The following is a 12,631-nucleotide window of genomic DNA, read 5'->3' as shown; positions in this document are numbered from 1 at the left end:
CTCAATGGTTATAAAAATATTGATTAGCCAATTCACCATATAGCCTGGGGGGTGTCACTAGTAGCTATAAAAGATAAGCCTCACCTGGCCAGTGTGGCTCAGTGGTTGACCTATGAACCAGAAGGTCACAGTTTGATTCCAAGTCAGGGCACATGCCCAGGTTGCAGGCCCGATCCCCAGTGTGAGCATGCAGGGGGAAGCCAATCAATAATTCTCTCTCATCATTGACGTTTCTATCTGTCTTTCCCTCTGCATTCCTCTCTGAAATCAATAAAAACATATTAAAAATAAAATATAATAAAAGATAAGCCTCAAAACTCAATCTTACGAAAGATTATTCATCACTCCCGTAAGTTAATATGAGAGTTCCAAACTTGTGAGTGGTTCTTTTTATTTATTTTTATTTTTTTAAAATATATTTTATTGATTTTTTTACAGAGAGGAAGGAAGAGGGATAGAGAGTTAGAAACATCGATGAGAGAGAAACATAGATCAGCTGCCTCCTGCACACCTCCCACTGGGGATGTGCCCGCAACCAAGGTACATGCCCTTGAACGGAATCAAACCTGGGACCCTTCAGTCCGCAGGCCAATGCTCTATCCACTGAGCCAAACCGGTTCTTTTTAAATAATATTTAGAAACACATGTTTTTTTTTAATTTTTAAATTTATGGGGTGACATTGGTTAATAAAATTATGTGGGTTTCATATGTACAATTCTATAATATATTGACTGTGTATTGTATTGTGTGCTTACCACCCAAGTCAAGTCTCCTTCTATCACTATTTTCCTGCTATACCCACTCATAGCTCCTCCCACCCAAGCATTATGCTAAGTGAAGTAAACTAGTCAGAAAAAGACACGTACCATGTGATTTCACTCATATGTGGAATGTAATGAACAAAATAAACTAACAAAAAATGGAAATAGACTCAGAGATAGAGAACAGACCAACCGACAGCTGTGTGTGGGGGGAGGGAGGGGAAGGATTGTGTGATATATGTTATTTTTGATTTGCTGCTCTGCTATTTTTAAAAATGCCTTCCAAGTCACTGTGTTTCTTTGCCTCAAGTCCGGGTTGGGGGAAGTATGTGTAGGATGATGAATGGATTCTCTTAAGAGCCTGTCCTGGAAGTTACACAAGCCATTTCCACCCACATTCCATTTTTAGTATCTCACTCATATGGACACACCTAATTGCAAGGGAGTTGATGAAATGTATTATAGCTGTGTGCCCAAAAAGAATTGGATTTTATAGATGGCTAGTTAGACTCTGCCTCAATCCTCTCTTCTGGTCATCAAAAGAGAAAACCCAGCATGGCTGGTGTGGCTCTGTGGTTGAGCCTCAACCCATGAACCCAGATTTCAGGCTCAATCCCTAGTAGGGGGTGTGCAGAAGGTAGTCGATGGATGATTCTCATCATTGCTATTTCTAGCTCTTTCTCCCTCTCCCTTCCTCTCTAAAATAAATAAAAACATATTATTTATTTATTTATTATTTTTTTAATGTATTTTTATTGATTTCAGAGAGGAAGACGAGAGGGAGAGAGAGATAGAAACATCAATGATGAGAGAGAGAATCATTGATCGGCTGCCTCCTGCACACCCCCTACTGGGGATTGAGCCCGAAACCAGGCATATGCCCTGACCAAGAATTGAACCGGTGACCTCTTGGTTCCTGGGTCGATGCTCAACTGCTGAGCCACACCCGGCTTGGCCATATTATTTTTTTAAAAAAGAGGAAAACTAAAGTCTCATTCACTCATTGCATCTAAATGCAAGTCCAGAATCTCCAGGAGATGTACAATAACTACTGTTCAAATGGATGTGGCTCTTCTTCATCTGGAGATCTGTGAACTAAGAAGACAATTTATCGCCATGGTTGGTAGAATAACACCCTCTCCAAGATGTTCAAGTCTCAAGCCCCAGAACTGGTGAATACGTTAAGCTACATGGCAAAAGAGAATTCAGGTTGCAGAAGGAATTAAGTTTTCTCATAGGCTGCTCTCAAAATTATTTTAATTTTCAAAATAAGAAAATTATCACCAATAGTGTGGTGATGGCCAGAGAGAGGAGTGGTAGGGACTGGGTGGAGGTGGACAAAAAAAGTGGGGGAAATGGGAGAGATCTGTAATACTGTCAACCAGTATTACAAATTATAAATTAAATAAAATGGATTTTCATGGATTAGCTGTGTGGGCTCAATGTAATGACAAGAGTCCTTAAAAGTGGAAGAGGGAGCCAGAATCCAGAAGTCAGAGTCAGAGAAGGAGACATAAAGAGAAAAGGACATCAGAATTATGTGATATGAGGATGCAATCATCCACTGCTAGCTTTGATAATGGACAAAAGGGCCATATCCAAGGAATGTGGACAGCCACTAGAAGCTGGGAAAGACAAGGAAATGGATTCTCAATCAGAGTCTACAGAGAGGAATGCAGCCCTGCTGGCAACATCAATAGTCCCAGGGATACCTATATTGAACTTCTGCCCTCCAAGTTCAATAATAAATGTAAACTAATAAATATATGCTATCATAAGCCACTGAATTTGTGATTTGTTACAAAATCAATAAGAAATTAACACAACTCTCACTTTACATAAATACCCAATATGCAAAGGGGGTGCTGGGACAGGAGAGCTATAAACCATTTCCATTTAGGAAAGGAAAAAATATAGGAGAGACTGAGCAGAACTAGCTCACAGCCATAGTTTCCCATTGAGAGGAAGGGGTTGTGATCCCTCCTTTGTCCTGGTAATTAGAGGAATTCCTTGATTACAGCTGACTTTGTGTTTTGTTTTGTTGGTTTTTTTATAGCAAATTTTAAAATTTTTTTTAGTAGGTAAACCAGCTCCAACTTCTGCAAGGTTTCTCCTGTCACTATTACCTACGTGAAATGGGCTTTGGGGCTTATGCTTTCCTTAGATATCATATAGTTTTTACAATGTGCTTCTTGCTCATGCAAATGAGGAGCCATGATATTTTTGGTAATATAACTAAAATAATATTTTAAAATATGGCAGGGGAGTGGGGTGGGGGGGCATTAGAGAGCAACCAAACGACTTGTATGCATGCATATTAATATAACCAATGGACACAGACATTGGGGCGGTGGGGGCTTGCCCGGGATGGGAATGGATGGGGTGGGGGGGTAGTCAATTGGGGGAAAAGAAGACATATGTAAAACTTTAGACAATAAATTTAAAAAAAATAAAAAAATAATAGGCTTATTTCCCATTTGATTCCAGATAATTACTGTGTCTTTAACCACATTAAAGTTGTTTCTCACACAGAGCTAGAATATAATGTATTCTTTGGTTCTACACTGGTGATGTGCTATAACCAGTTGGTACCAGCTTTCAAGAACAGATTGTTAAATTTTCAGGAATTTTGTGAGCCAGTTGACATCTTGTTGGTGTCTTAAAATTGGCTATAGTGGGAATAGTTATACCACAAACATTGTCAAATGCTATAAATCATAGCTTTTTATTTATGCATTTTTGATACCCAAGTGTTCAAATTTTAATAGTACAGAAGCTCCTATTCTCAACTTAATGTAGGCTAACTTGACTCCATTTGAAAAAAAAAATCAGTTGGAGTGTTGCATAACTTCATCATGCCTGCAAAACTGAGTTATGCTATTCAATTGAGAATTCTTATTGGGTCTTTTATTCAGTGATTTTTAAATTCTTATCTCTTACTCTGGTACTTTGAATAAGTCAGCATTTCCAGTCCTTAAAAGTCCTGAATTTCTCTGTTTCCTAAACACTCCCGCTAGCAAACCAGCCAATTATTTCCTGATCTTATTTCCTAATAATACCTGACAAAAAGCAGAAAATAAATGTCAACCCATCATCACTGTCATTTAGTTATTGCAGGCGACATTTTCACCAAATGTTTTCTCGCTGCACCATGGCTCTCACTGCAATATTGATTTAACTGCCCAACCACTGTTCAACAGCTAAGCTACTCCATATATTGTAAGGTGTGGTTAAAATAACGCCCCTGTATTTGTTTAGGTATCATCATTACCTACTATAATTGATGAAACCTAAAATCTTCATGTCTTAATCCAGAAGTTCATCTCACAAATCCCAAACTGATGTCTGTGCTTTGCAGGTGGCTCATGTTCAAACAGTGGTTCAGGGACCCAGGCTCCTTCTCTCTTGGGGCTCCTCTATCTTCAGGATATCACTTCCTAGGTCTCTATGCTCCTCTACTACCACCTAGCTGAGAGAAAAGGAGCATGGACTATATGCACAGACATTTCTATGGGCTCATCCTGATAAAGCAGCATGCTTAATTTCTGTTTACGGGTCTTTAGCTAGAAATCATTCACATGGGCAAACTTTACTGTAAAGAAGGCAGCACCTGTAGTCTAGCTGTTGAGAGAGAGAGAGAGAGAGAGAGAGAGAGAGAGAGAGAGAAAGAAAGAGAGAGAGAGAGAGAAAAGAGATGACTTGGTGAAAAACCAACCAGCCTCTGGCATAAGCACTTTTCATTGTTCCACTAAGAACTCTATGTTAATGGTTAATGTGTACCCATAATTTAATTTTTATCTTATTTTGAAGAATTTTACAAATTTGAATTAAACTGCAACAACATCATCATGTACTGTCCACTCTAGATATTAATGGAATTTACATTTCTGGGAATAATTTTCTCCAAGGAAATTCATAAAATAGAAAGTATATACTAGTACTGTCATACCCTGTAACATGTTAATAAAATAGTTTCTGAGTAAGTTTTATTATCTTTGAAAACAACAAAGATATATATTTGAACCAGACTTAGTTAGGTTGTAATTATCAGGCAATTAAGCCATATAATCTAACATCTTGTGTTTAATTTCTGATGCACTATGACACCATAGTCTAACTACTAAATCTCCTTGAGTTACAATGGGTTCATCTGGAAAGTAAAGATTAAAAAACAGTAGCTCAATACCAGATATCAAGCTGTATTACAAAGCCACTGTTTTCAAAACAGCCTGATACTGGCACAAGAACAGACATATAGATCAATGGAATAGAATAGAGAATCCAGAAATCAACCCAAACCACTCTACTCAATTAATATTTGGCAAAGGAGGCATGAACATACAGTGGAGTTAAGACAGACTCTTCAATAAATGGTGTTGGGAAAATTGGACAGATACATGCAAAAAAAAAAAAAATGAAACTAGACCACCAACTTACACCACACACAAAAATAAACTCGAAATGGATAAAGAACTTAAACATAAGATGGGAAACCATAAAAATATGAGAACAATCCACAGGCAGCAAAATCTCAGACATATGCCAAAACAATTTCTTCACTGATACTGCTCCTAAGGCAATGGAAACTAAAGAGAAAATAAACAAATGGGGCTACATCAAAATAAAAAGCTTTTGCACAGCAAAAGAAACCATCAACAAAACAACAAGAAAGGGGAGAAACTAAGATGGCGGCATAAACACCAGGAAATAGTCGCCTCCCACAACAATTGAAAATTAGCCCAAAGGACGGAGCAAACATCGTCCAAAACAACAGGAAGGCTGGCTGAGTGTAATTTCTACAACTAGAAGAAAAGAAAAGCACGCTGAGAGCCAGAGGAGCTGCGGAGGCTGAGTGCAGAGGTATGGCGGCGGCTCGCGCGCGCGCGGAAAGGGGGTGGCACCTGAGGACGCGGCTGGCTTTTTGAATCACAAGCTCCCGACTGCTCTGATCTCCGGTTCTGGGAAGTCTCTGGGGACCCAGGACTCATACGAGCAGAGGCTGCTCTCTCAGGCGGCAGCCGGCGAACTTGGGGGCCACTTTCCCTCAGAGGTGCTTGCAGCCATTGCTGGGACACTGAGACACGCGACTCAGGGCGCGGAGAATCAGCCATTGCTTCTTTCCCCGCCCTTTGACTCCCTGAGACCACGCCCCACCCGGGCTACGGCAGAGGCTTTTGCATGTGAATGCCCCGGCCCTTTGCAACCTGATAATTACCTAACTGCAGCCGGGCCAGCCAGACCCGGAACTTCCAAGAGAAGGCCCAAGGCCCCGCAGCGGCTTGCATTGCTTCACAGCTGAGCCTCTTCGTAGTTCCTGCTGTGTTTCCTCAGGCAGGGGCTGAATTAGCATCTCCTTAGATCCAGGAGCCACTGTACCCAGTGGTCAGAGGGGGACCATTCTCCCACTTCAGACACAGCTGCTTCCCACAGCCAATTGGCCTGGAGGTCAATTCCTCCCAGTGATCCTACAACAATCGAGGCACCAAGAGTGCACCAAGAGTGTCCACCCCAGGTAACTGGGGAGGCTGAGCCACTGGGCCCTACAGGACACCCGGCGCGCAGGCCACTCTATCAACACAGGGAAGCAGCCAAAATGCGGAGACAAAGAAACAGGTCACAATTGGCAGAAACGGAGGAGGCCACACGACTGGATATAGAGTTCAAGGCCACGTTTATAAGGTTTGTCAAGAATTTTATGGAAACCGCCGATAAATTTAATGAATCCCTCAAGGAGTATGGTGAGACCATGGAGGTCATGAAAAAGGACCAATTAGAAATTATGCATACACTGACTGAAATAAAGAATACTTTACAGAGATCCAACAGCAGACAAGAGGATCCCAAGAATCAAGTCAAAGATTTGAAATGCAAAGAAACAAAAAATACCCAACCGAAAAAGAAAAAAGAAAAGAGATTCAAAAAATATGAAGATAGTGTAAGGAACCTCTGGGACAACTTCAAGCGTACCAACATCAGAATTATAGGGGTACCAGAAGGAGAGAGAGGGCAAGATATTGAAAACCTTTTTGAAGAAATAATGACAGAAAACTTCCCCCACCTGGTGAAAGAAATGGATTTACAAGTCCAGGAAGCGCAGAGAACCCCAAACAAAAGGAATCCAAAGAGGACCACGCCAAGACACATCATAATTAAAATGCCAAGAGCAAAAGATAAAGAGAGAATCTTAAAAGCAGCAAGAGAAAGACAGTCAGTTACCTATAAGGGAGTACCCATCCGACTGTCAGCTGATTTCTCAACAGAAACCATGCAGGCCAGAAGAGAGTGGCAAGAAATATTCAAAGAGATGAATAGCAAGAACCTGCAACCAAGATTACTTTATCCAGCAAAGCTATCATTCAGAATGGAAGGTCAGATAAAGAGCTTCACGGATAAGAAAAAGCTAAAGGAGTTCATCACCACCAAACCAGCATTATATGAAATGCTGAAAGGTATTCTTTAAGAAGAGGAAAAAGAAAAAGGAACTCTTACCATTTGCCACAGCATGGATGGAACTGGAGAGTGGATAAATACCACAAGATCTCACTTATTTGTGGAATATAATGAACAACATAAACTGATGAACAAGGACTGATCCAGAGACGGAGAGGCATTGATTGGACTGTCGGGCCTTGGAGGGAAGGTAGGGGAGGGTGGGGGCAAGGGGGAAAGATCAACCAAAGGTCTTATATGTAAGCATATAGGCCTAACCAATGGACACGGACAACGGGGGGGTGAGGGGGTGAGCGGGGAGAGGGGGGGTAGAGGGTACACATATGTAATATCTTAATCAATAAAAAAATATTAAAAAAAAAAATCAAACAAGCAGCCTGGCCCCTGTGGCTCAGTGGCTGTGAGTCAACCTAAAAAAAAAAAAAAAAAAAAAAAAACAAAAACAAAAAAACAAGAAAGCCCACTGCATGGGAGAACATATTTGCCAATTTTATCACCGATAAGGGTTTAATCTTCAGCATTTATAGGGAACTCATACAACTTAACAAAAGAAAGATAAACAACCTAATCAAAAAATGGGCAACGGACCTAAATAGATACTTTTCGAAAGAAGACAGAAGTAAGGCCAAGAGACATATGAAAACATGCTCAAAGACACTAATTATCCGAGAGATGCAAATCAAAAGGACAATACTGTACCATCTCACACCTGTCAGAATGGCTATCATCAACAAATCAACAAACAATTAGTGCTGGCGAGGATGTGGAGAAAAAGGAACCCTCGTGCACTGCTGGTGGGAATGCAGACTGGTGCAGCCACTGTGGAAGACAGTATGGAGTTTCATCAAAAAACTAAAAATGGAACTCCCATTTGACCAAGTAATACCACTTCTAGGAATATATCCCAAGAAACCAGAAACACCAATCAGAAAGGATATATGCACCCCTATGTTCATAGCAGCACAATTCACCATAGCTAAGATCTGGAAACAGCCTAAGTGCCCATCAGTAGATGAATGGATTAGAAAACTGTGGTACATCTACACGATGGAATACTATGCTGTGGTGAAAAAGAAGGAACTCTTACCATTTGCAACAGCATGGATGGACCTGGAGAGCATTATGCTAAGTGAAATAAGCCAGTCACAGAAGGATAAATATCACATGATCTCACTCATTTATGGAATATAATGAACAACATAAACTGATGAGCAAAAAACAGATCAGGAGACAGAGAAGCATTGATCAGACTGTCAAACCTCAGAGGGAAGGTAGGGGAGGGTGGGGGTAAGGGGGAGAGATCAACCAAAGGACTTGTATGCACCCATATAAGCCTAATTAATGGACACAGACACCAGGAGGGTGAGGGCATGAGTGGGGGTGTGGGGGGAATGGGGGGAAAAAGGACACATTTGTAATACCTTAATCAATAAAGAAATTGAAATAAAATAAAAAATAAAGAAAAAAACAGTAGCTATTTTATAAGATTATTGTGTGGATTAAACTATAAAATGCATATAAATCCCTTAGCTCAGGGCTAGATAAACAGTAAACATTGAGTAAAACTTAGCTATAGTTACTGAATACTCTTTCAGTTTGAATTGCCAGTGCTGCAAATTGCCCTCACTAAGCCCTGTTATGCTTTGAATGTTCAGGCTGCTGTACTCACATTGATCATACTCACCCAGCACTTTTAACTGCACCAATAAAGTGAATAATTTAATTCACATCTTCCTTCACTGCCAAACACCAAAGTTTTTCAGATTTGTTTATAGAAAGTCGATGTATTTTTATTTTCTTGATTTAGATCATTGCTTTCTTTATGTCTTCCAAACATAGGTTTCTGATATGCAAGCAAACAACTAAAAAACACTTGAAATCTGCCAAAAAGTGGAAGGGTGATCACAACTTGAAGAAGAGAATAAATGGCATGCCTACATTTCATGAAGATGAATAAGATAATGCAATTCTTATGATATTAAAATTAAATTCTATCAATGCCTGTTTGAAGCCTGGCATCTCTAAAGTACTTACAATATGCAAGGCATATAAGTAAGGACCATTTAAAATGCTGACATTTATTAACTCATTTCATATTCACAAACACCCTAATAGTCAGATACTATTATTATCCCTATTTTACAAATTATCAAATTGTGACATGATAAAGATACATAGATATAAAAGGGCTAAAATAAACATGATAGAGGGCCCTTGATTTTCCTTTTGTCTTCTACCTTTGCAACCTTCTCTCTCTCATTCTCTCTCTCTCTCTCTCTCTCTCTCTCTCTCCCTCCCTCACTCCCTTTTTTACTATCTTTGAAATTGGATTAGCCAATAAACCACAAGGCTTGCAAAACTAGTTCTGAAGCAATACTGATGGTTATCAGAACCTGGAAGAAAACAGATGAAAATAGGAACAATCATGGCCTTAACAGGGTCCAAATCCCAACAGAGTCATAAAAAACTGTAACTGAATATAGGTTTGACTCTCTATTGCAACAAAAACCAAACTCATGATACAGGAGATGATGATAAGGAAAGCAGTTTATTCAAGTGCTGACAACCGAGGAGATGGAAGACTGTCATTCCAAAGCCAATCTTAACACCACAGTGCAGGCAGCGTTTTTTATTAGGAGGAAGGGGGAAAGCTGAGCACAGAAATCAGGGCTGAAAGTTGTCTACAGGTAACTTTCCATTCCAGCACAATCCATTCCAATGATTATCTCAAAACTGGTCAAGTGTCCCTGGCCAGTTCGGCTAAGTGGTTAGAAGGTATGTCTGAAGACTGAAGAGTCACAGGTTCAATTCCCAGTCAAGGCCATGTACTTCAGTTGCAGGTTCAATCCCTGGCCCTGGTTGGGGCTTGTGCAAGAGGCAACCAATCGATGTGACTCTCTCATGTCGATGTTTCTTTCTCTCTTCCCCTCTCCTCCCCCTTTTCTTTTTATAAAAATATTTTATTGATTATTTTTTACAGAGAGGAAGGGAGAGGGATAATCCAAGATTCCTAGTGTAGGGGTGGAAAAATATCCTACCTTCTAGGTTCTTGGTTGTGAACCCCTGCAATAGAAGACATGAGCAGGAGAAAAACAAACAAGTGTAATTACATGTATATCTCCTGAGTAACTCCCTAAAGGTCCAAGCCTCCACCTTAAATAATATCTCTAGTTAATGACAAAAGAAGATGCAGGGGGGTTGGGGAGCCAATAACAGTAGGATTTTAGGAAAAGCATAGTAAAGAAGGGAAAGGTTGTTATAGAAATTTAGCCGAGACCGGTTTGGCTCAGTGGATAGAGCGTCGGCCTGCGGACTGAGGGGTCCCGGGTTCGATTCCGGTCGAGGGCATGTACCTGGGTTGCGGGCATATCCCCAGTGGGGGATGTGCAGGAGGCAGCTGGTCGGTGTTTCTCTCTCATCGATGTTTCTAACTCTCTATCTCTCTCCCTTCCTCTCTGTAAAAAATCAATAAAATATATTTAAAAAAAAAAAAAAGAAATTTAAGTTCATGCCTTCTTCATTGATAAGAGTTTAAGATTTTCTTTTTTATGGATGAATAATATTCCATTATATACAGGTTGGCAAAAGTAGGTTTACAGTTGTGAGTATGTAAAACAGAATTTATTATTGTATTATGTATTAATCATTGTATTATTCATTTGTATTACAACTATAAACCTACTTTTGCTCACCCCTCTAAATGCATATGTACATACATACATACATACAGGTCTTGACTATTGTAAATAATACTGTAATGAACATGGGGTGCATATATCTTTTTTGGGTAGTTTTTGTTTCCTTCAGATAAATACCTAGAAGTGAGATTGCTGCAACATACAGTAATTCTATTTTTAATTTTTTGAGGAACCTCCATACTGTTTTACATAGGAGCTATGCCATTTTACATTTCCACCAAAGTAAAAGGGTTCCCTTTTCTCTACATTCTCAACAACACTTGTTATTTCTTGTCTTTTTTATACTAGTCAGTTTAACAAGTATGAGGTGATAACGTGATAGTTTATTGTGGATTTGATTTGCATTTCCCTGATAATTATTGGTGTTGAGCATCTTTTCATGTATCTGTTGGCCATGTGCATGTCTTCTGATTGTATCTCTTTAATTAAATTTTAATTGCTTTATTTGCAAAATTAGTTTTGTGTCTTCTAAAATTAGTATTGAATATATATATATACATATATATATATATATATATATATTCCAATTCTTCAGTTATTTTTTCATTTTTTTAATATATTTTATTGATTTTTTACAGAGAGGAGGGGAGAGGGATAGAAAGTTAGAAACATCGATGAGAGAGAAACATCGATCAGTTGCCTCCTGCACACTCCCTATTGGGGATGTGCCCACAACCAAGGTACATGCCCTTGACTGGAATCGAACCTGGGACCTTTAAGTCCACAGGCCGACGCTCTATCAACTGAGCCAAACCAGTTAGGGCTTTTCAGTTATTTTTTAAATTGTTTGTCTAGGTTACTAGAGATTTATAGAATGAATATTCACTGTCTTTTATCCAAAAATATCTATTTCAACTCACCCCTCCTTGGTTTCTTTTTTTTTTTTTTTTTTTTTTTTTACTTTTCTTTGGTCTTCTACATCACCAGATTTATTCCCTGACATCCTAGTGAGTTTTCTACTTATATTGTGGAGGTTTTCCTCTGGATTATTTTATTTTTCTCATCATTCATTTTTAAACTCTGTTCATTTAGTTCTGTTACATTTTATTTATCAATTAATAATTGAATGGTTTTAATTTGAAGGTAGAATAGCTATAGGAACATTTAAAAATTATAATAAAGCATAAAAATTGAGTAGTTTCCTTTTTTACTGTTGACAGTATTACAGATGTCCCCCATACCCAACTCTTGCTCCCCTCCACCAAGTCCCCACCCTTCCAGGACTTCACCACATGGACTATGCATATATGTATATATGTTCTTCAGTTAATCTTTCCCCATCCTCCTGCCCCCTCCCCTCTGAGATCTCTCAGTCTGTTCCATGCATCCATACCACCAGACCTATTTTGCTCATCAGTTAATTTTGTTCATTAGATTCTACATATAACTGAGATCATGTAATATTTGTCTTTTTCTGACTGTTTTTTTCACTTAGCATATTAATGATAGAAAATGTCCAAGCAGAGTGCAATATAGTTGCAAAAATGTAAGTTATTGCCTGTGAACAACGGTGAATTCAAGGAATTACTTTAATGTTTGTGACCTATGAAAATTGGGCATTTTATTGATCAGTAAGTATTATCTAACCTAATGGACATCTGAAATACAATAATAATATTAAATTACCAACTTAATTCCACAAAAATAAATTTTAATACTTTTTGTTATATATATATATATATATATATATATATATATATATATATATATATCTGCTTTCA

Source organism: Myotis nattereri (genome assembly GCF_964212035.1).
Source record: "Myotis nattereri genome assembly, chromosome: X".
Lineage (NCBI taxonomy): Eukaryota > Metazoa > Chordata > Mammalia > Chiroptera > Vespertilionidae > Myotis > Myotis nattereri.
Note: the sequence above shows the minus strand (reverse complement) of the source record.